The sequence below is a fragment of the Mobula birostris genome, chromosome 17, assembly GCF_030028105.1.
Source record: "Mobula birostris isolate sMobBir1 chromosome 17, sMobBir1.hap1, whole genome shotgun sequence".
Lineage (NCBI taxonomy): Eukaryota > Metazoa > Chordata > Chondrichthyes > Myliobatiformes > Myliobatidae > Mobula > Mobula birostris.
The window spans coordinates 64,697,313-64,722,238 of NC_092386.1; the positions used below are offsets into that span (position 1 = coordinate 64,697,313).

Here is a 24,926-nt window from a genome sequence, read left to right on the forward strand (position 1 = left end):
ACGGATGGTGCTAAGGTACCTGAAACAGGAGTGACAGGGTTTGGGGTGGCTATACCAGCAAAAGAAATTGGAATCAGCAGAAGAACATCTAAATAATTTAGGGGTGTGTACAGTGGAGATGCTGGCAGTGTTGGTTGTGTTGCGATGGGTGGAGAAAGCTAGAAAAGTCAAAGCGTTGATATACTCAGATTCATCCTCAGTTCTAGCAAGTTTAAGGTCTTTTCACTCAAACAGTCGGCAAGATGTACTTTATGAAGTCCTTCAGTCAGTCACAAGAAATCCAAATCAGGGAGGTCAGGTAAAATTTCTATGGGTTCCAGCATATGTAGGGGTGAAGGGGAATGAGAGGGTGGTTGAGTTGGCAAAGAGGGCGTTAAAGAAAGAAAATATAGAAATACACATTAGTATCAATAAAGCTGAGGTTAAGTGTGTAATCTGGGGAAAAAAATCAAACAAATGTAGCAAGAAAGATGGGACAGGGAGGGGAAAGGGAGGCCTTTATATCAAATACAAAAAAGTGTTGCAGGTACTGGGGTAGGTAATGGATACAGAAGAGAGGAAACTGTGTGGACTAGGTTAAGGCTGGGGCACTCTGCATTAAACAAAACATTGAAAATGATAGGGAAACACCAGACAGGATTGTGTGAGGAATGTCAGGAAGTGGAGTCAGTAGAACATGTAGTTCTGAGTTGCAGGAAGTATGGGATACAGAGGGAGATGATGAGAATTAATCTAAGGGAATTGGTGCAGGAATTCACATTGAAAGGGTTGCTGGGCATGGGTGAGAGAGCACAGGTTAGGATGTTTTTAGCTTTCTTAAGGGGTAAGGGGTTTTTTATAGGATGTGACGGATAAGCAGGAATAGGGTACTAGGATGGCCAAAGAGGGGAGGATAAAGTGTAGGTTAGGGTGTGTGTGTGTGTGTGTGAGAGAGAGAGAGAGAGAGTGAGAGATTGGGTGAAGGGATGTAGAATGTAAGTCTATTGCACAATCCGGAGCAGAAGGTGGCGGTAATGCACCATTAAGCTGGGTGTCAACCGCTGTAAAACAACATGGAGAGAGAGAGAGAGCCAGGCAGCATTTGTGGAGGCAAAAGGTGTAGCTTGACATTTCAGGTTGAAACCCTGCCTCAGGACTGAGAAGGGCGAGACAGATTGCTGGCATACAGCAGTAGGTAGTGAGGTGAGACAGAAACTGCTAGATGTTAGGTGGAACCAGGTAGGAAGGAGATAAAAGGGCAGATGGAAATGGATGGGAGGAGGAGAATACAGGGAGAAGAGAGAGAGAAGAAAACTAGCTGGACAAATATGTGTGTGTGAGAGAGAGAAACAAAAGAGATATAAAATGACAAGCAGAAAGAGATTTAGAGGCAGGGAGAGGATGGGAGATGAACATGGGTAAGTTGACTGAAATTAGAAAATTCAATGCTTATAGCTTACAATATAGCATCGTAAGCTAGCAAAGCAAATGTGAGATGTTCCCTTAAATTTGTAGTTGGCCTCTGATAAGGCCGAGGACAAACAGGTTGGTCTATGAATGGGAAGGAGAATTAAAATGACATCAACCTGAAACTGTAGGTGGTTGTTGCACAGAATCAAATCAAATCAAATTTAATTATCATTCAAACCATATATAGATACAGCTGAATGAGACAATGTTCCTCTGGGGCCAAGGTGCAAAACATTCAAAATAGCAAGTAACATAATTCAAAATATCAAACAAAGAAGTATATTAACTCGAGAAATAAAACATATACGGTCCAAGACCATGAGCACAATGTCCAGCAAGTGATGGTACATACAGTACTCCTGCCAGTGTACAGATCCGCATTCCAGCCTGCCATTCCACTGCTCAAACATGGGAGGGCAGCACCAACGGGCAAGGCCAGGCCAGGCCTCAACCATGCTGTAGTGCTTCTGTGTCTCTCACCTAGTTTGCAGCAGCATGCAAGCCTGAGGCTGGAGGCCTAGTTCTCACTACAACTGAGGGTACACAGCTCCCATGTCAACTGCCCGTCCACCAGAGAAGGGTGACAGGCCTGCGGCAACTACAGGGTCTTGTGATTGCATTTGAAATCACCCACGGTCATACTGTACCAACTCCAGTGCTGCCGAGTGAGCAGCAACACGGTCCTGCAGCTAAGTCAGCTCCACTGGACCCAAACCGGCTCCTCCGACACATTGATGGGCTCCTCTCATATTCTGATGGGCTCCGCCAATATCCTGACCAGCTCCTTCGACACTTCAGCTGACGCCGCCAACATCAGTCCAGCTGCTCTGATCAACGAGAAAGAATCTCCTTTTGTTGGCCCCGAGAGGCTACTGCATTCACACGTGCTGCCATCTTACCGGAAGAAAGAGTGCAGGTTTTCCACCAATGTAGAAGAGGCCTCGTCACAGGCATAGAACTGAGGAGATCTGGTTGTAAAAGGTGCACTTGGAAAGACTGTTTAGCTACTTGAACGTTGATGATGGGGCAGGCAAAAGGACAGAAGTTATACATCAAGTATTGCAAGGAGAGTATGGGGAGTGGTGGGTGTAGAGCGATAAGCAGATCAGGGAGTCATAAATAGATGGTCTCTATGGAAATCACAAAGGAGGGAGGGAGAGATGTGGCTGGTGGTAGGGTTGTGTTGGAGCTGCCAAAAATGGCAAAGGATGGTATGTCGGACTTGGAGGCTGGTGGGGTGAAAGGTGCTGACCAAGGGAACTCTATTGCTGTTCTTACAGGAGGGGAGAAAGTCAATGCGGACAAGTAGGAAGTATAGCACGTATTCTTCGTGGGACATTTATAACCCAATGACATGAACACTGAATTTTCCAATTTCAGTTAACCCTGATACTGTCATCCCCCACACGTTCAACTGTCCACCCAGTTTTCTTCTCCCCTTGTTCACCCTTCCCATCTTTCCACACATCCCATCCCCAACTTGGTTCCATCTGCCCATCATGCCATCCCCATCTGGTTCCACTGAATGGCTACCCTTTTCCTACTGTTATGTACTGGCAATCTTCCCCTTCCCACATTCTGTGTTGTTCTAGATTCCAGCATCTGCCATCGACTTTGGCCTCATAGAATCCAGGGTGCCATTTGAAGACAGTAAAGTTTTAAAATAATGCACCCCTGTTGAAAGAATAGCTTAGGGATAAACTCTGTAACTATACACCAATCAGTTTAATCTTGCTTGTGAGGAAAATTAGACACAAGACTGAGAAAATTAATCTCTGGGTTGTATATGGTGACATATATGTACTTTGATAACATCATTTACTTTAAACCTTGAAATAGATGATAATCATGGGATGTAACCTGACATTTGATGTAAGAGATATAGATTTTAGGACTTCTGGTAAGATGGTGGCATGTTTGATCGCAGTGACTTCCAAAGGGCCAACCAAAAGTGTTACTGTCCCTTTTAAACATATTTTTATGACCGCAAGACCCTGCTGGATATTAAGAACTTAAAGTACTGCAGGTCTACCCCATCAGTAAGTAGCTCATTGTGGGAGAAACTGAAGGAGCTGGACGGTGTGGATCGTGCTGCTGCCTACATCAGAGAGGTGTCGGAAGAGTCAATGTGTGAATTTGGTGTGCATTCTAACAGCAAGTGATCATCTTCATCAATTTTCTTGTGATCACAAGACCCCGTTGCACATTGTTAATGCAGAATGCTGCAAATCCGATTCACTCATTTATTGACAGAAGGCGAGGAATTATGTGGCCTCAGTCGAGGTGAGGACTAGGCTTCAAGTTGTGGTGTCACCTGTTTACAGTTCCCAGGAGAGAGGTGTCAGTGTTGGTGCACTCCACCGGAGGTGGTGTGGCATGGCATCCAAGCTGGGGTTGATGCTCTTCCCCCCCAGCGTTTGCTTGTCAGAACAGGGGTCCCCAACCTTTTTTGCACCGCGGACCGGTTTAATATTGACAATATTTTTGCGGACCGGGGTGGGGGGGGTGATGTTCAAGTAGGGTTAAACTCACCTCAACCTGACTTTTACAGTTAGGGTTGCCAACTTTCTCACTCCTAAATGAGGGACAAACGTAGCAGTCAAATCCCGGGACACTTGTGTTTACCCCATAAAGACTACCATGACCATGAAGCCTTGCGCGGGCACCTGTGTGCGCATGCGTGTACGTGCCGATTTTTTTCCCCAATCGGTTTTGGCTTAATCTTCCCGACTGTACGGTACATACATTATTTCTACTTTATATAGGCTGTGTATTTATCATATCATTCCTGCTTTTCCTATATGTTAGTGTTATTTTAGGTTTTATGTGTTATTTGGTATAATTTGGTAGGTTATTTTTTGGGTCTGGGAATGCTCAAAAATTTTTCCCATATAAATTAATGGTAATTGCTTCTTCGCTTTACGCCATTTCGGCACGAAAGGTTTCATAGGAACGCGTACCTTAGCAGGGAAAATACGGGACAAGGGCGGTCCCTTATGGGACAAACCAACTTAGCCTAATATACGGGATGTCCCAGCAAATACGGGACAGTTGGCTACCCTATGTTCAAGTTCAACAGTCCGTGACAGGGAATGAGTAAAGGTACAGCTGACTCATATCGTTTCCTTGCGACCCGGTACCGGTCCGCGTCCTGGTGGTTGGGGACCACTGTGTCAGAAGACAAGCTGCATCGTGTTTGACTGCAGATTTCTGCAACGTTCATGGGGCTCAGGGTCTTGGACTATATTTTTTGTGTGACTGTATTTTACTGATTTCTTGTATGTGTTTCATATGTGCCTTGTGCTGTGTGTGACTGTTGGTACTGTGTTTTGCACCTTGGCCCTGGAAAATTGCTGTTTCGTTTGGCTGTATTCATGTATGGTTGAATGACAATTAAACTTGAACTTTGAACTTTCTAAGATACTGGAGTATAACTAGTATGTTGAACCAAAACAAGATCTTAGAGAAAGAGGGTTTGAGAGATGAACAGGGATTATTTTACTTAATAAATGCCACACCTGTTCCTTGGATATGGGATGGTCCGCTGTCTCTCTCCATTCATCTCCTGTTCATCTTCCGTCCTCTCCCTGCTTCTAAATCTCTTCCTGCTTGTCACTTTATATTTCTTATCTTTTGTGTGTGTGTCTCTCTCTCTCTCTCACACACACGCACACACGCGCGCGTGCACACACACACACACACACACACACACACACACACACTTTCTTTCTCTCTCTCATTAGCTACCTCCTCTGTAGTGTTACTGAATGTAGGCCTTTCTAAAGCTAAGCCTGCACAGTGCCTTTCCCCAGTTTTGTAGCCTCTGCTAGACCTTCCAGTGCAGCTGACTGAGTTCCAACTGCTGTGTGCACAGCTCGCTGCTGCATACTTTACTTAGATCCGGCTTTTGAGAGACTGCTGTCTAATTTGAGAGGCGTTTTACTAGTCAGGAATAGCTGTCACTGAAGGAATGGGTAAATTGAATAATCAGAGTCCAATGAATAAAAGAACTGAATAAAATTCCACACTCACTTATGTATAACCAAGCAGCAGGTGGAACTGCATTCTCAGATGTGAGATGAAGGCCACTCTGCCATGACTACTTGAATCCTTGTATGCCAATGTACCATAAGCTGCATGAAAAATTGCAAACATCATGAAGCAATACAAGAACAAAAAGGACTGAAGTGATAATGGCAACTTCTAAGTATGACAAGAAAACTATCTGCTAGAGTTGTACTCAAAAGCCAATGAGAACCAGCTGTGGAAGTGTATCCGGGGTCTCAGAGGACCATTAAAGCAGAAAGGTCAAATATAGACAAGATGTTATCCTTAAGGCAGTGTCAGGAAAAATGTAGAGACCAAAAAAAAACACCATACCTTACTTTTATCAGCAAGAGATCTGACCTTATAAATGGGCAAGGTCTCTTGTTTCCCTTGTCAACTGAACATGATCACTCTTTACAAGGTGGCTGGGTACTGTATTAAGGAGCTGATGAAAGGATCAGGTGGCACCAGTTTTTGTCAATATCCTGGAGTGAGAAAATGTGTGTTTGACTTATTTTTCTCCTCTAACATGCTTCCAGCAACACAGCTATATGCACAGTCAGGGTCTGACAGATTCCTATGGAACATAGCTTGTCCCAAGACTAAATTAAAATTACATATGTCCTCATAAAAATCATATTATTAATCTGCAGACCCTCATCAGCATGTTTTCCCTGCCATAATCTTGAAATAAGTTTGAAGAAAATATATATAATGAGGCAGGACACAGCCACCTTCCTCTTAGGACTGTGTCACATATTTTGATGCAACCACCAGTGAATACCTCTTACTTAACACCAAAAATAACAGAATTGAGAAGATATAGCCACTCTTGGGAAGTTAAATAAAAGCAAAGTCAGGAACAATAAAATGTTAAATGCTAACATGGAAGTACAAATGTAAAAACTCTATGTACTTAGAGCTTGGTTCTATGATTGTGAGTCATGGGAATTTATTCAAAGCAAGAAAGGAATGCCAGTTATTTCCACAAGGGTTTCATTGTACTGAATGTAAATTGACAACAGGATGACAAATACTTAAGTTGTGGAACTCATGGAATTACCTAGTAACTCTGCCACAAATATCAACTGAAATAAATGGATCATGTCGATAGAAAGGGGATGATTGAATCCACAACGGCATCTGATGCATGGAGCTCTCTTCAGGTTATTAACAGGCCAAAGCTGAAAGACAGGGATGTTTCCCAACATGTCAAGTAAGCTTTCATAATTAGTTACAGTATCTTCGAAAAGTAGCAGTTGGAAGAAACAGATTCCAGCAAACAGATTAACAGCAAACAATTCATGAAATGTTGTAGATCAGTCAAAAATGAATATGTAAAACTAGGAAAGCTAAAGTGCTGAACTATGAAAACTAGTACTTGCACTCTGTGAGTGAATGGCATACAGTATGTTGCTCATTTGTTGTCACTCACACAGATTCCAACCTTCCCTAAAGAGATTGCAAAAACCATGATGGTGGAAGACTGCAGATAGATGGGAGTAGATTCATGCAACACACATAAGAGTTGCTGGTGAACGCAGCAGGCCAGGCAGCATCGCTAGGAAGAAGTGCAGTCGACGTTCATTATCACTTTGAGCCTGTCTTTATCGAGTTCACAATGCTCCCAAGCTTCCTGAGTTTCTCCCTCCTGTTCTCCTTTCTTATTCTAATCACCATATAACCATATAACAATTACAGCACGGAAACAGGCCATCTTGGCCCTTCTAGTCCGTGCCGAGCTCCTACTCTCAACTGGTCCCACCGACCTGCACTCGGTCCATAACCCTCCATTCCCTTCCTGTCCATGTATCTATCCAATTTAACTTTAAACGACAACATCGAACCTGCCTCAACCACTTCTGCTGGAAGCTCGTTCCACACAGCCACCACTCAGTGAGTAAAGAAGTTCCCCCTCATGTTACCCCTAAACTTTTGCCCTTTAACTCTCAACTCATGTCCTCTTGTTTGAATCTTCCCCACTCTCAATGGAAAAAGCCTATCCATGTCAACTCTTATCTAACCCTCATAATTTTAAACACCTCTATCAAGTCCCCTCTCAACCTTCTACGCTCCAAAGAATAAAGACCTAACTTGTTCAACCTTTCTCTGTAACTTAGAGATGAAACCCAGGCAACATTTTAGTAAACCTCCTCTGTACTCTCAATTTTATTGACATCTTTCCTATAATTCGGTGACCAGAACTGTACACAATACTCCAAATTTGGCCTTACCAATGCCTTATACAATTTCAACATTACATCCCAATTTCAACATTACATTCCCAAATCATCCTGACAGTCCTCTTCACTTCTGAGTGTGCAATATATCTTGGTAGTGGCATTGCCATTTGAGCATCAAACTGTGGGAGGAGGAGTGCTGAGAGAACAAAGCGCCTAGGGTGGCTACCCTCCAGTGGCTCTGATGAGCACCAACATGAAGTGCTTCACAAGGCTGGTCATGGCACGAATTAACTCCAGCCTCCCAAACAGCCTCAACCAGATGCATTTTGCCTACTGCCAAAATAAGTCTATGGAGGATACTGTTGGGATGCATTCTGGACTTAGGGTATATAACAAATATATTTACTTGGCTAGCAACCAATCTTCAGACATGTCCTGACGAAGGGTCTCGGCCTGAAACGTCGACTGCACCTCTTCCTACAGATGCTGCTTGGCCTGCTGCGTTCACCAGCAACCTTGATGTGTGTTGTTCAGACATGAATGTGGATTGTAGATTAAATTTAAAATGCAGCTCTGGTGGGAAATGGAACATCCAGTGGACTTAAGATGTCTGCGTATTCATGAATGCAGTCAACACCCCACTGCATGAATATGACTTAGAGACCATGGAAATTAACACTTCTTTTGGGTATGTTGGTGGGAAGATCCTGGCATCTGAAAAATTACATGTATCTCAAAAGAAGCATGATGAGGGCATTATAACTATAGAAATTGTCCTGTTGCCTTTGTTCTTTAACATTTAGAAATGTTCTGTAATGTTGGGTCAGGGAGTCTCTCTCACTCTCACTCTCTCCCCCTCTCCTTTTCTCTCCCTTTCCCTTTCTTTCTCCCCCTGGCCTCCCTTTCCTTCTCCCTCCCTCCCGCTCCTTCCCCTCCCTTCCCTCTCTCCCCCCTCTCTTCCCCTTCTCCCTCCCCCTCCTCCTCAGCCCTCCCCTTCACCCTACTCCTCCTCTCCCCTTCCCTTCCTTTACCTTCCCTCTCTCCCCCTCTTTCTCCCCATTCTCCCCTCCCCTTCACCCTACTCCTCCTCCCCTTCCTCTCCCCTCACCCTCTACCCTTCCCCCTCCTCTCTCCCCTCACCCTCTACCCTTCCCCCTCCTCTCTCCCCTCTCCCCCCTCAACCCTTTCCCTCGCCCCCTCCCTCTCTCCCCTCCAAAGGCAGCCAGTTTGTGTATGTCCCAAATAAAGACTTCTATGACTTTTATATCTACCAGCTGCATCTCTCTGATGACTTCATTCACAGTTACAACAGGCACCATCTGTCTGGCCATATACTTATCTCTGGAGCATCTGGACAGTAAAGACAACAATGTTGGACAGCTGCTTACTGACTACAGCTGTGTCCTCATTACCATAATCCCAAATAAACTCATGTCCAAGCTCCTAGACTTGAATCTCAACATCTATCTGTAGATCTGGATACTTGACTTTCTGACTAAACAACTAATGATGATCAGTAAGGATAGGCAGCAACACATCTGTTATGATTATTCTCAACACTGGCACACCACAGGGCTTTGTCCTCAGCCCCCTACACAACTGCGTGCCCATGATCTGCTTAACTCCATCTACAGGTTTGCAGATGATGCCATCGTAATGGGCCATAACTCAAATAATGATGAGTTGGAGTACAGGAAGCAGCTAGAGAGCTTAGTGACATGGTGTCATAAGAACAGCCTGTATCTCAATGTCAGCAAAGAAAAAGAACTGGTTATTGATTTCAGGAAAAAGGGAGTGGAATGTGGTCATGTTCTTGTTTACCTCAATAGTGCTGAGATCAAGAGGGTTGAGAGTTTCAGATTCCTAGGAGTGAACATCACTGGCAGTCTGTCCTGCTGATCCCATGCCATAGGCTCAAGGACGCTGTTGTAAGACTATTGAATAGTTACCCAGTATGGTAAGATGGACTCTTCAGAATCAGGTTTAATATCACTGGCATATGTCATGAAAATGCCTGTTGTTTGTCATGAAAATTGTTAACTTTGCAGCAGCAATACAATGCAATACATAAGACAATAAGACATAGGAGTAGAATTAAGCCAGTTGGCCCATTGAATCTGCTCTTCCATTTTATCATGACTGATCCAGTTTTCCTCTCGGCCCCAATCTCCTGGCTTCTCCGCATATCCCTTCATGCCCTGACCAATCAAAAATCTAACAACATCTGCCTTAAATACACATACAGACTTGGCCTCCACAGTGACCAAATTCCACAGATTCACCACTCTCTGGCTAAAGAAATTCCTCCTCATCTCTGTTCGAAAAGGGCACTCCTCCATTCTGAGGCTGTGTCCTCTAGCTTAGACTCTCCCACCATAGGAAATATCCTTTCCACATCCACTCTATCAAGGCTTTTCACCATTTGATAGGTTTCAATGAGGTCACCCCTCATTCTTCTGAATTCCAGTGAATACAGGCCCAGAGCTATCAAACGTTCGTGGTATGACAAGCTTTTCAAACCTGGAATCATTTTTGTGAACTTCCTTTTAACCTTTCCAGTTCAGCACATCCTTTCTAAGATAAAGGGCTCAAAACTGCTCACAATACTCCAAGTGAGGCCTCATCAGTGCTTTGTAAAGTTTCAACATTACATTCTTGTTTTTCTATTCTAGTCCTCTTGAAATGAATGCTAACATTGCATTTGCCTTCCTCACCACAGACTCAACCTGCAAATTAACCTTTAGGGAATCCTGCACAAGGTCTCCCAAATCCCCTTGCACTCAGTTCTTCTCTCCATTTAGAAAACAGTCGGCCCTTTAATTTCTTCTACCGAAGGGCAGGACCATACACTTCTCGACACTGCATTCCATCTGCCACTTCTTTGCCCATTCTCCTAATCTAAGTCCTTCTGTAGCCTCTCTACTTCCTCAAAACTATCTGCCGCTATATCTATTGTCTGCAAATTTTGCAATAAAGCCATCAATTCCATCATCTATACATACAAAGAGTTGGTCCCAACATGGAGCAGCCAACTAGTTACCACTAGTTACCAGCAGCCAACCAGAAAAGGCTCCCTTTATTCCCACACTTTGCCTCCTGCCAGTCAGCCACTGTTTTATCCATACTAGAATCTTCCTTGTAATACCATGGGCTCATAGCTTGTTAAGCAGCCTCATGTGCGGCACCTTGTCAAAGGCCTGCTGAAAATCCAAGTATACAACACCAACTGATTCTCCTTTGTCTATTCTCCTTGATATTTCTTCAAACAATTCATATATACACACATTTATGTTAAATATTTAAATAAGTAGTTTAAAAATAGTAATAAAAAGTATTGAGGTAGTGTTCATGGGTTCAATGTCTTCTCAGTAATCAGATGGCAGAGGGGTAGAAGCTGTTCTTGAATCATTTAGTATGTGCCTTCAGGCTTCTATACCTCCTTCCTAATGTTAACAATAGGAAGAGTGCATGTCCTGGGTTATAGGGGTCATTAATGATGGACATCGCCTTTTTGAGGTACCGCTCCTTTTAGGTGTCCTGGATACTATGGAGGCTAGTACCCATGATGGAGCTGACTAATTTTACAATGGTCTGCAGCTTACTTTGATCCTGTGCAGTAGCCACCCCCCCATCCCCATACCAGACGGTGATGCAGCCAGTTAGAACGCTCTCCATGGTACATCTGTAGAAATTTTCAAGTGTTTTAGTTGACATACCAAATCTCCTCAAACTCTTGATGAAATATAGCCACTGTCTTGTCTTCTTTATAACTGCATTGATATGTTGCATCCAAGTTAGTTCTTCAGAGATATCAGACATCCCACCCTGCAAAAACTCATTTCAGGGAGGTAGCACCATCGATTTGCGGGAGACTTCCAGGAGAGTTGGGATGTCTGCAATAGAGTAGCTCCTTAGCAGCCAACCAGCTAGTCTAAACAACGTTAACTATGCTAATGAACGAATGACATCTGTTAAACTCACCTCAACATGTCTTTTACAGTCTTAACCCACCATGGGCAATAGAAAAGTCACTGTTGCAAACAGTGCAGCGAGCGACACTGTCATTATTTTGATCCCTATTAGGCAGGGGTACACTTTAGTGTAGTCTGGGGTGACGTATGTTTTATATTTTTTTTGGAACACTCTGCCATGACGCGCTCTCGCTCGCGCTTTCTCTCGTCATTCGCGCGCCCACAAGCGCTCTCGCTTGCTCTCGCTCTCTCGTGGTCGCTCTCGCGCTCTCTCTTGCTTTCTCTCGCTCGCTCTCAAAAAAATTGATTTCCATGACATTGTATATCATTTGCAGGCATCAGGGAGCCACTATTCACCGTCGTAGTCATAGTCATACTTTATTGATCCCAGGGGAAATTGGTTTTCATTACAGTTGCACCATAAATAATAAATAGTAATAGAACCATAAATAGTTAGATAGTAATATGTAAATTATGCCAGTAAATTATGAAGTAAGTCCAGGACCAGCCTATTGGCTCAGGGTGTCTGACCCTCCAAGGGAGGAGTTGTAAAGTTTGATGGCCACAGGCAGGAATGACTTCCTGTGACGCTCTGTGCTGTATCTCGGTGGAATGAGTCTCTGGCTGAATATACTCCTGTGCCCAACCAGTACATTATGTAGTGGATGGGAGACATTGACCAAGATGGCATGCAACTTAGACAGCATTGTCTTTTCAGACACCACCGTGAGAGAGTCCAGTTCCATCCCCACAACATCACTGGCCTTACGAATGAGCTTGTTGATTCTGTTGGTGTCTGCTACCCTCAGCCTACTGCCCCAGAACACAACAGCAAGCATGATAGCACTAGCCAGCACGGACTCGTAGAACATCCTCAGCATCGTCCGGCAGATGGTAAAAGACCTCAGTCTCCTCAGGAAATAGAGACGGCTCTGACCCTTCTTGTAGACAGCCTCAGTGTTCTTTGACCAGTCCAGTTTATTGTCAATTCGTATCCCCAGGTATTTATAATCCTCCACCATATCCACACTGACCCCCCTGGATGGAAACAGGGGTCACCGGTACCTTAGCTCTATTAATATGCGGGAGACTCCCGGAACTTCCGGGAGAGGTGGGATGTCTGAGATATTGGCACCCAGGAACTTGAAATTGCTCACTCTTTCCACTTTTGATTTCTGTATGCAGATTAGTTTGTGTTCACTCATTTTACCCTTTCTGAAGTCCATGATCAGCTCTTTAGGCTTGCTGACATTGAGTCCAAAGTTGTTGCTACGACACCACTCAACTAGCTGGTATGTTTCACTCCTGTACACCCTCTCATCATCATTTGAGATTCTGCCAACAATGGTTGTATCATCAGCAAATTTATAGATGGCATTTGAGCTATGCCTTGTCACACAGTCATGGGTGTAGGGAGAGTAGAGCAGTGGGCTAAGCATACATCTCTGTGGTGCACTAGTGTGGATTGTCAGTGAGGTGGAGATTATTCCCAATCTGCACAGATTGTGGTCTTCCAGTTAAGAAGTCAAGGATCCAGTTGCAGAGGGAAGTAGAGGCCCAGGTTCTGGAGCTTTTCGATCAGAACTGTAGAAATGATGGTGTTAAACGCTGAGCTGTAGTCAATAAACAGCATCCTGACATAAGTATTTGTATTGTCCAGGTGATCCAAGGCTGCATGGAGAGCCAATCTCTGGCAGGCTCTCTATGCAGCCTTGGATCATGTCCGCCATAGACCTATTGTGGCAATAGGCAATTTTTTTATTATAATTTTTTAATTCAATTTTCAAACTTGATTACGTAGAATAATCTCTACCCTCCCCCTCCCCTTAACCCTTACCCCCATTACATACCCCTACCTAAAAAAAAAGAAAAAAATAGAGAAAAAAAAATGAAAGAAAGACTGCCTGGATATTGGAAGGTCTCCACATGCTCCATGGGATGAGAAATAAATTTAATATATGTATTTGTTTCTTTCCCCAAAGGACCAACATCTTTATCATTGGAGCACCTATATTTCCAATCCTATCTTTTGTAAATAAGGGGGCCAAATACTCAAAAATGTATCATATTTATTCCTTAAATTATAAGTAATTTTTTCAAGTGGAATACAGCTAAAGATTACATTATTCCAACGATCTATACTTAAATACGAATCCGATTGCCAAGTAACTGCAATAGCCTTGTTGGCTACTGCCAATGCAATTTTTATAAATTCTTTCTGATATTTATTCAATTTAAGTTTCGGTTTTATCCCTTCAATGTCACCTAATAAAATTAATACTGGGTCATGAGGAAGTTGTGTTCCAATAATTTGTTCCAATAAAACTCTTAAATTTATCCAAAAAGGTTGAATTTTGAAACAAGACCAAGTAGAATGTAAGAAAGTTCCAGTTTCTTGATTACACTGAAAACATTGATCAGATAAGTTTGAATTTAATCTATTTATTTTTTGTGGTGTAATATATAATTGATGTAAAAAATTATATTGTACTAATCGGAGTCGAACATTTATTGTATTTGTCATACTGTCAAGAGATAGTCTTGACCAACTTGTTTCATCAATATTAATATTCAAATCCGTTTCCCATTTTTGTCTTGACTTATAGATTCCTTGTTTGTGTCTGTTTTTGAATCAGATTATACATAAAAGAAGTAAATTTTTTAATTTTTCCTTTTTGAATTAAAGTTTCAATTTCATTCGGTTTTGGCAATAACATTGTTTGACCCAGTTTATCTCTTAAATAAGCCCTTAATTGAAAATAACAAAATAAAGTGTTATTTGATATTTTATATTTATTCTTTAATTGTTCAAATGACATCAATATGCCTGCTTCATAACAGTTTCCTATATATCTAATCCCTTTTTGATACCAATTATATAAAAGTTGATTGTCCATTGTAAAAGGATTAAGTCTATTTTGAATCAAAGGTCTCCTTGCTAATAAAGATTTCTTTATTTCATCATTAACATTTATCTTATTCCATAAATCAATCAAATGTTTTAATATAGGAGATTCCTTCTCTTCCCATGCCCATTTAGATTCCCATTTATATATAAAATCTTCTGATGTATTTTCTCCTATCTTATCTGATTCTATTCTAATCCATGCCGGTTTCTGTTTGTCAAAAAAAGATGCAATAAATCTAAGTTGATTTGCTTTATAATAATTCTTAAAATTTGGAAGTTGTAACCCTCCTAAGTCAAATTTCCATGTCAATTTTTCCAATGATTTTCTTGACATTTTACCTTTCCAAAGAAATTTCCTCACACATTTATTTAACTGTTGAAAAAACTTCTGCGGCAATTGTATTGGTAGTGTTTGAAATAGGTACTGTAATCTAGGAAATATATTCATTTTTACAGCATTAACTCTACCCACTAGTGTTATTGGTAACATCATCCATTTGTCAAGATCTTCTTGAATTTTGTTCAATAGTGATAAATAATTTAATTTATATAAATTCTTTATATCATTATCAACTCTTATACCTAAATACTTTATACCATTTATCAGCCATCTAAATTGAGTTGCTAATCGACATTGACTATAGTTTCCTTTAGTAAGGGGTAAGATTTCACTTTTATCCCAATTTATTTTATACCCTGATACTTTCCCATATTCTTCCAATCTAGAAGTTAATTTACGCAACGAATGCAATGGGTTTGTTAAATAAATCAAAACATCATCAGCAAATAAATTAATCTTATATTCCTCTCGATTAACTCTAAAACCCTCAATATCTGAATCAATTCTAATTAATTCAGCTAATTGTTCTATTGTTAATACAAATAAAGCAGGTGTTAACGGACAACCTTGTCTAGTTGATCTTTTTAACTGGAATGGTGTTGAAATTTGGCCATTTGTCACTACTTTAGCGTTGGGATTAGTATTTAAGGTTTTAATCCAGTTTATAAAAGGTACTCCTAACCCATATTTTTCTAATACTTTAAATAAAAAATCCCATTCCAATCTATCAAATGCTTTTTCCACATCCAAAGCTACTACTATACTCATCTCCTCCCTCTTTTGTGCCAAATGAATTATACTAAGTAGCCGAGTTACATTATCTGCCGATTGTCTATTTTTAATAAATCCTGTTTGATCCATATGTATTAATTTTGGTAAATATTTAGATAATCTACTAGATAAAATTTTTGCTATTATTTTATAATCCGTATTCAACAAAGAAATAGACCTATATGATGCTGGCTTTAAAGGATCTCTATCTTTTTTTGGCAGTACTATTAAAATCACTGTTGAAGAAGATTCTGGAAGTTTATGTGTTCTTTCCGCCTGACGTATTAACTCCATAAAAGGAGAAATTAATAAATCTTTAAACTTTTTGTAAAATTCAGGTGGAAAACCATCCTCTCCTGGAGATTTATTACTCTGAAGTGATCCTAAAGCTTCTTCAAGCTCTTTTAATGTAAAAGGCATATCTAATCCCTTCTGTTCTTTCGAATTCAATTTTGGGAGAGTTATTTGTGATAAAAGTCTTTCTATCTCATTAACATCATTTTGTGATTCTGACTGATATAATTCAGAGTAAAAACTTTAAAGGTTTCATTAATTTCTAAAGGTTTATAAGTAATTTTATTTTCACTTGTTCTGATTGCATTTATCGTTTTGGAAGCCTGTTCTGTTTTCAACTGCCAGGCAAGAATCTTGTGTGCTCTCTCACCTAACACATAATACCTTTGCTTAGTTCTCATAATTGCTTTTTCCGTTCGATATGTCTGAAGCGTATTATATTGTAACTTCTTATTGACAAGTTGTCTTCGTTTTTCTTCTGTCATATGTCTCTGAGATACTTTTTCTAATTTTGTAATATTTTTCCAGCTGGTCTAGTTCTATCATATATTCCTTCTTAATTTTAGAAGTATAACTTATTATCTGACCCCTCAAATATGCTTTCATGGCATCCCATAATACAGATTTATCATCAACTGAATAAGAGTTTGTATCCAAAAAAATTGAATCTGTTTTTTCATAAAGTCACAAAAATCTTGACGTTTTAATAATATTGAATTAAATCTCCATCTATATGTCGATTCCTCCTTATCTGTCATTATTATTGGCATTATTAAAGAATGATCTGACAATATTCTCACTTTATATTCCATACTTTTCACTCTGCCCTGAATACTCATTGATAATAAGAAAAAATCTATCCTTGAGTAAGTTTTATGTCTGTTAGAATAGAACGAATAGTCTCTTTCTCTTGGGTTAATTCTTCTCCATATATCAATCAAATTTAAATCTTTCATCAATGGTAAGGTTAATTTTACTACTTTTGATTTTGTAACAGTCTTAGTTGATCTATCTAAAACTGGGTCTAGACAAAAGTTAAAGTCACCACCTATTAATATTTTATCATATGCATCAGCCAAATTCAAAAAGGCTTCTTGTATAAACTTTGCATCATTTTCATTTGGTGTATAAATATTCATGAGAGTCCATAATTCTGAAAAAAGTTGGCAATGTATAATCCCATATCTCCCCATAGAATCAGTTATTACATTTTGTATTCTAATTGGTAACATTTTATTGATCAAAATTGCAACTCCCCTCGCTTTTGAATTAGATGAAGCTGCAATAACACTTCCCACCCAATCTCTCTTTAATTTCTGATGTTCTTTCTTTGTTAAGTGTGTTTCCTGCAAGAAGGCTATATCTACCTTCATTTTCTTAATATGTGTTAAAATTCTTTTTCTTTTTACCAGTCCATTAAGCTCATTAACATTAAAACTCAAAAAATTCAATAAGTTAGTCATTATTCTTAACAAAATTACTCCAATCTATAACATTACTTAACATCTCAACTCTCATAGTTCCTTGGGGAACCTCCTTAAAATTCACCATGTTGCTATGTGTCTCTCTCCCCCCCCCCCCCCATCATCCAGGCAAAAAGAAAGAAATAAAAGATAGGATAAATTATAAAAAAAAGTATCTAAGTACCCCCCTACTAATGTTGCGAGTAAAAAAAACCCACAACATCACCCTCCTACATTTTGCGGGCCTTGGCTGGCGCCATGATTACACACATGAATCCCGTAGCGATTGATCAGTAGTTCTTCCAGCTCCCCCATAACAAAAAAAATTATATATAAAAAAACTTTAATATCACTACTCCCAACTAATATTCCTCAAACTTTTACATTTCTTCCCCTCTATCGTCTAATTAAGAATATATTTGTATATTCTTCTGCTTTTAAAGATCCACCAAATCTATTCCCTATCCCAGTCTTCATCTTTAATCCAACTCATTCCCCTGGATTTCTTCCTGTGTCTGGCGAATATTCAAAGATTCTTGTACAAACTCCTCCGCCTTCCGATAATCAGTAAAAAATTTTCTTTTTCCATCAGCCAAAAAAATCTTCAGTGTTGCAGGATAGCGCAGTATAAATTGATAACCATTTTCCCATAGGACTTTTTTCACTGGGTTGAATTCCTTCCTTCTCTTCAAAAGTTCATAACTTATGTCAGGGTAGAGAAGAACTCTGTTCCCTTCTATCATCAGTGGCCCATTTCTTTTCTTGGCAGCTTGGGCAGCCGCCTGCAGGATTCTTTCTTTATCCTGATATCTTAAACATATTATTAAAATCGATCGCGGATTTTGGTCATGTTGTGGTTTTGGTCTTAAAGCTCTATGTGCCCTTTCAATTTCAATTGACCGATTTCCCTCTTCCGTTTGCAAATTTTCCGGGATCCATCTTTGAAAAAATTCTATTGGATCTTCCCCCTCTATACCTTCTTTAAGACCAACAATTTTAATATTATTTTGCCTACTAAAATTTTCCAGCACATCCACTTTTTCCCACAGCCGTTTTCTTTCTATTGTCCAGGCAAGGATATTATCTTCTATCTTTTCCACTCTATCTTTGGTGTCCTCCATTATTTCTTCCAACTTTTCAACTTTCTTATCCGTTTTCTCCTGTTTTTTCATAACATTATCAAACATAGTCTTCATGTTTTTACATCTGTTTTTATTACTTTTAATTCAACCATTATTTGCACTAAGGCCTCTCTTATGTCTCCACGATGTTTTTTACTTTTAATCTCTTCTTGTTCTTCTTCCTCTTTTTCTTCAGCTGTATTCACCAGGGAGTCTGATTCTAACTCCAAATCACTCTCACTTTCAGTGGCAGTCGATTCCTGTAGTTCGGTTTGTACCGATTTGTGCATGCCTGCTTCTTTACCACCTCTTCTTCCCAGAGACCACTGCCGCTACCACTGCCCCCCACTCTTCAACGCTGGAGACAAAGTGTGTCTCCTCAAAAGGAGATTCAACCTGAGCCCGAGGTTCCATCGCAGTAGTAGGCCCTTTTTTCTTCCCATCTCGCTGTGTCGTCAAAACAGTAGTCATCTCCTGTTTCTGTTTACAAGGCATATCTTAAAATAATCTTGAGTAGTTTATAAGTAGTTTTCAAAAACTATTTATTAGCTTTTCTTTATTTAAACAATACTTCTACTGATTTTTTACGGGAGAGCTGAATTTCCACGTCTCGATCCTACGTCATCACGTGACGTCCCCCGGCAATAGGCAAATTGCAGTGGGTTCAAGTCCTTGCTGAGGCAGGAGTTGATTTTAGCTATGACCAACGTCACAAAGCATTTAATCACTGCAGATATGTGTGCTATTGGACGATAGTCATTAAGGCATCTCACACTGCTCTTCTTTGATGTGGTATAATTGTTCCCCTTTTGAAGCAGGTGGGAACTTCTGACTGAGAGACTGAAAATGTCTTTGAATACTCCCACCAGTTGGTTGGCGCATGTTTTCAGAGCCTGACCAGGTACTCTATCAGGGCCTACTGTCTTGCGAGGGTTTATCCTCCTGAAAGATGCCTGAAGTTGGCCTAGGTGGCAGAGATCACAGGGTCACTCACTGGGTGCTACAGGGATCCTCATAGCTGTAGTTGTATTCTTCCTTTCAAAGCGAGCATAAGAGGTGTTCAGCTCATCTGGGAGTGAAAACATCACTGCCATTCGTGACGTTGGGTTTCGCTTTATAGGAAGTAATGATTTGTCTCCACAATCTACCTTGTTGTAATCTTGCACATAACTGTCCACTTGCACTGTGCTTTTTCTGTACTGTAACACTTCATTCTGAATGCTGTTAATGTTTTACTTTGTACTACCTCATTGCACTGTTGTAATGAAATGATCTGTATGGATGGCATGTAAGACAAATATTTCATTGCTACCAATTTGTTGAGGGGGCACTGCGACTCTCTCTATCTCCCCTGCATAAAACATTAACTCATTCCATTTCCCCTGCATCACTGCAAAATCATTTGTGCTCCAATGTTGCATCTGTCCTCAAGCAGCAGCAATTCGCTGTCTACCTACAATACTGCATACTTCTTGTTGTGGCAACTTATCTGTTAACAGTGAGAAATCTTAGACAGGACTCAGTCACTTGTAGTTGAACCTGTCTGGCAGCTTAAATATACAGTACTCTGAAATATTCAAAATATGTCTGGCATGTCAGCTTTAGTGTTTGTGCTCATGAAGTCTACAAACTTGAGTCTTCAATGAAAATTGGAAGCAGAACACTCATGCTAAAGGAATATTCCTATTTGGAGCAAGGGACAAACTACAGGAGGAGCTCAGTGGGCCAGGTGGCTACTACTGAGGCAGAAGGATAGTTGTTGTTTCAGGTTAGGACCCTGCATCAGGAATAGTCCTACTTCATTATATTTTGAGATTTATTGGTTTTCTTAACTTCCTTACATAGGAGGTAGTGGTTTGTGGCTGCTCCAATTAAGAATAGTGTCTGGACACCTGAAGCCTGTGTGATGGAAGCACACAGAGAGCATATGCAAATAACAGAAGGGGTGTATAAAATCCCAAACCCACCCATGTGCTCAGTCTCCACCCGCCACTGTTGTCCAGAGTTTATGGAACAGATAAACTCTAGGACTCTTCAGTTATCTCAGAACCCACAGAGCTGGAGGGAACCAAATGAACCACAGGAGATTACCGAACAAGAGAAAATGATGTATACATTCCTCGAATCTCTGCAATTCAATAAATTAAATTTGCATAACATCAGTGGTGATCCAAAGTCCAAAGTTTCTTACACATGGTTGCATGGAGGTGGAATCTCCCCATTTACCTATTCAGTGGTTTGTGAAGATTGCATCTACTACAACCTTTGCTTGATGTCTGGCATGACCCAGAGGATAATTAAATTCCAAGGATCAGATACTTTGTAAAATGATTCCCATGTATGCAAATTAGTGACTGTATTGTCCTACCTAAAAATATTGATTTGGAAACAGTGTAAGTTGAATATTTTTGCATAGGCAAACTACTGTCATGGCAAAAGTTCAAGACTTCAGGCAAAGAGTGAATTATCCACAACAATGTTGAGGCTTCATCTTTGCCAGGAGCGTGTCTTAAAGGTTACTTTTTACAACAGATTTTCCACCAGCTTATCAATTGTAAACTAATTCATACCCCTGTCTTCTTCCTGAGCAGTCCTTTAGAGTTAAGGGTAAGTCTTACTGGGTAAAATTACTTGCTTTAACCTGTAGTAGTTGTTGCACACCAGCTACTACTGGCCTTGACAGAATGAGATCATGGTGCAATGCCTCAGAGAGTAAAGGTCGTTTGGAGACCGGCTATCAAAATTCTCTTCAGCCAGCAATGATAGATAGATTATTTATTGGATTCTGCTTCATTGGTCACAACACATATTCACCATGTTTTTAAAAATAAATAACTCATCTACAGTTCTTTTTTTAGCTGCTCTTTTCACTTCAGCTGTCATCACTATCCAAGGAGTGATTAAAATGTATTTTATAATTTAAAGAGGGAGGTATAGGAGGCATAGTTAATAATCCATTTCTTGAATTCTGGGCCTGAAGTGTTGTCTTGATTGTATGTTTGAGTTCTCAGTCTGGGAACATCACTATACTCAATGAAGGAAAATATTTGAGATTGACACCTGCTTCACTTTCCACCAACCAAAATACACAACAGTTTAATCAGAAGAAATGAATTGAGAGTAAATACATCACAATATGCCAGCAAGCTGGTTCACTGCGAAACAAAATGAAAAAGGTAAATAATAGAAAAGGAGAAAAAAATTGTGCACAAGTTTCTACAAGCGAGGATAGAAAATATTCAATGTTCAAAGTAAAATTTATTATCAGAGTGCATACATGTCACCACATACAACCCTGAGGTTCTTTTTCTATGGTCATACTCAGCAAATCTATACAGTAAATGTAAACAGGATCAATCAACAGCAAACTGTGGAAAGGCAAATATAGGTAAATAGCAATAAATCACAAGCATAAAATAACAAGATAAATAGTTCTTAACGTGACATCAACACACATAAAAGTTGCTGGTGAACGCAGCAGGCCAGGCAGCATCTCTAGGAAGAGGTACATTCGATGTTTTGGGCCTAGACCTTTCGTCAGGACTAACTGAAAGAGGAGCTAGTAAGAGATTTGAAAGTGGGAGGGGGAGGGATGGAGCCAAGAGCCGGACAGTTGATTGGCAAAAGGGATATGAGAGGATCATGGGACAGGAGGCCTAGGGGAGAAAGAAAGGGGGAGGGAGGAAGCCCAGAGGATAGGCAAGGAGTATAGTGAGAGGGACAGAGGGAGAAAAAGGAGAGAGAGAGAAAGAATGTGTGTATATAAATAAATAACGGATGGGGTAGAGGGGGAGGTGGGGCATTAACAGAAGTTAGAGAAGTTAGTGTTCATGCCATCACGTTGGAGGCTACCCAGACGGAATATAAGGTGTTGTTCCTCCAACCTGAGTGTGGCTTCATCTTTACAGTAGAGGAGACCGTGGATAGACATATCAGAATGGGAATGGGACGTGGAATTAAAATGTGTGGCCACTGGGAGATCCTGCTTTCTCTGGCGGACAGAGCATAGGTGTTCAGTGAAACGGTCTCCCAGCCTGCGTCGGGTCTCGCCAATATATAGAAGGCTGCATCGGGAGCACCGGACGCAGTATATCACCCCAGTCGACTCACAGGTGAAGTGTCGCCTCACCTGGAAGGACAGTCTGGGGCCCTGAATGGTAGTGAGGGAGGAAGTGTAAGGGCATGTGTAGCACTTGTTCCGCTTACAAGGATAAGTGCCGGGAGGGAGATCGGTGGGGAGGGATGGGGGGGACGAATGGACAAGGGAGTCGCATAGACCAAATCTTAACGTGAGATCATTGGTTGTAGGAACACCTGAAATAGAATGAGTGTAGTTTTCCCCTTTTGTTCAAGAGCTTGATGGTTGAGGGGTAGTAACTGTTGTTGAATCTGGTGGTGCAAGTCCTGAGGCTGTTGTACCTTCTACATGATGGCAGCAGCGAGAAAAGAGCATGGCTTGGGTGGTGAGGATTTTTGATGACGGATCCTGCTTTTCTATGGCAATGTTTCATGTAGTGCTGTTTCAACTTTAGTACTGTTGAGGGCTAAAATGCTGAGGGTTACTTCACCAGAAATTGGCCTAGGACAACTCATTTAACCTGAGGGGTCAAAAGGGGTGTTGGATTTTAGTATATAAATACAAAGCACTCGATGATATTGCTTGCTCCCTACAGTAGAATGTTTTGTTAAAATATTTATTCATCATTCACAATTCTTGTTGGGTACAAACAAATAAAATGAACATACTAAGTATTTTAAATCAAATAGGATTTAAAAGCAAAAGTTAATGCATCAGGAATGCTACTTCCTCAAGTTGCAACATGCTGAGTTCTGCAATGAACTCCTTCATTGACTAATGTGGCAGATTTTATAAACTATGTTGAGCAACACAGAACTGTAAATAACTAACTTTGCTAGTTATTAAGATGCAAAAATTAAAGTACACTTGGCGTAATGATAACAGTGCGTCTCCAGCTTTCATTTTGTTAGTATAAACAAACATGGTGCCTTTCAGTTTACATTGAATCATGTAAACTAATTCCAGTGCTAGTAGCTTTCTGTTGTTTGCCATGACTGCACACATCAAATAGACGCTGTTAAAATTTAAGTAGCTGGAGAAATTTCAGGATTGTACAAGAATTTGATAGGGTGCTTCTGTGCAACCAGCCTGGTGAATAATGAAACTGATTACCGTCCGATCCTGTTTAACACACCAATTTAACATAGGCATTTTCACAGGAACAGCCTTAAACCATAAGCTTCACTTACCTGAAGAAATCCAAAGTACAAATGTTAGAATCTTTCACATTCCCCTTTACTTGTCCATTCAAGATCATGACAGCTTTAGAAATCCCTGTCAGTTCACCTCTAAGAATAGGGCAGGCCTCAGGAAGAAGTTAATTATCAGCCAAGCAAGACTGTTGTGTTTGAAATATGACACACCCAGTACTAGCTACAGTGTGTTGTGGGAGTGTTTACTTTGCTGTTGTGATCAGCTGATATAAACACTCCCACACTGGCATTGTCAGAGAAGAACTCCTGTACTGTACCTCTTTGGGAAGCTTTCTGTTGAAGGAATGTACTCCTTCTACAGAGGAACTTTTTGAAGTTCATTAACTCCTGTATCAGATCTTAACGACTTGTGGTCTTTAGTTTATGCGCCTGTGTACACCAATTCTTAATTTTTAGATACTTCCAATGTGCTGCCAGCGAAGGGGACACCTTCTCTTTTCTGCATTGGTTTATTGTTCCAACTCCAGTAGAACCCTTAAAGTAATTATCTTGCTTTCTTGTGCAGCTGCAGAAATACAACACTACCACTTTTACCTTCCACATTTTCTACAGATCTCAAACTCTTCTTCCAAATAAAGCAGTGATTTACTTCCAGTTCAGAGTCCTGCTCCCCATGTGGCTTCTAAATGCTAGAAATGAAATGCAGTTTGGGTGACTATTTAGCAATCACCTCTGTTCTGTCTGCAAATTACACAACTCTTGTGTCTTCACTGAGGGCTGCAGTCAATTCAGGTTGGTGGAGATGGGTGGGTTGTTTAACCTTTGTTCTCCATTGGTAGGCATCTCTGGATGAATGTGAATGCTCTGTGACTATAGCAGTTGTTCTCTTTCTGTTACTATTGCAAGTGCATTATCTATAATTTTGTGTTCATTTATCTGTATCCATTATTATACCAGACAACCATGCACAAAGAAAGTCCACTCTTTTCTCCTTATATGTGGACAGAGAAATCGCAGGCTTTTAGTTTCCAAAGTCCAGAGAACATTTTGCTTGGTAGGGTGACAAAGAGGAGAAACAAAAGTAATTTCTTGGTCTCCTGCATTGGCTGCTGTAAATTGCCCCCCAAAGAGCATGGATTATATGAGA

The 24,926-nt window shown here is 40.6% G+C and overlaps 1 protein-coding gene and 1 long non-coding RNA gene across 5 annotated transcripts in view; one reads left to right on the forward strand and one right to left on the reverse strand.

Annotated features, from left to right (window-relative positions):
• The window catches only part of rassf6 (Ras association domain family member 6), a 67,147-nt gene extending 43,222 nt beyond the window's left edge, over positions 1-23,925 (reverse strand). For 2 of the 4 annotated variants that reach the window (XM_072281828.1, XM_072281824.1), the window contains exon 1: positions 23,816-23,925. The gene's annotated coding sequence lies outside the window, so the exon portion shown is untranslated. Of the gene's footprint in view, positions 1-5,829; positions 5,982-6,559; positions 6,653-23,815 lie in introns of those variants that run through there. The other 2 variants (XM_072281827.1, XM_072281825.1) reach the window with 2 other exon arrangements.
• LOC140211726 (uncharacterized) overlaps positions 1-24,926 on the forward strand; it is a 107,614-nt gene that overhangs the window by 47,114 nt on the left and 35,574 nt on the right. The window lies entirely within an intron of this gene.